The sequence below is a fragment of the Camellia sinensis genome, chromosome 5 (genome assembly GCF_055761805.1).
Source record: "Camellia sinensis isolate YWXY chromosome 5, ASM5576180v1, whole genome shotgun sequence".
NCBI classification, from domain to species: Eukaryota; Viridiplantae; Streptophyta; class Magnoliopsida; order Ericales; family Theaceae; genus Camellia; species Camellia sinensis.
In genome coordinates this window covers 97,246,744-97,247,268 of record NC_138965.1, presented here as the reverse complement: position 1 = coordinate 97,247,268, position 525 = coordinate 97,246,744, and positions in this window count along the sequence as shown.

Below are 525 nucleotides of genomic sequence, written 5' to 3'. Positions count from 1 at the left end.
AAAGGACATGATTGGCAGAGATTGAGGGGGAAACGGCAAGAATGGTGGACCCCAACTAGCCGTTGTGTGAAGGTGTTGTTTGATTTCTTTTTTTTTCTTTTTTTCTTTTTTTTTTTGGTTAAGAAATGGAGCCAAGTTTGAGAAAAATTAATTTAGAAAAATAAAAATGTTTCATGTCCCCTTTTCCCTCACCCCTTTGACCCCTCTCTCTCTCATTGGTTATATTTTTTTTTTTTTCTCTTTTTTTCCTGTTCCTCCAATCACCACCCGTCACGTGTCTGTGGGGGGTTGTGGGAGTGGTGATTAGAGGGGTCTCTATTATGACTCTTAGAAAAATTACAAACAAAATCTCAGAGTTCAACCTTATAACCCTAATTTTTTAAATTTATTTTTAATTTAAATCATTAATTTATTTTTTGTTAAGTAAAATTGATCAAAAAAAATATTTTAGTCTTTAACGTCAATCTAAAATACAATTTTTATTGAGTTCAATGATTAAAATATTATTTTTCTATTAATTTCATT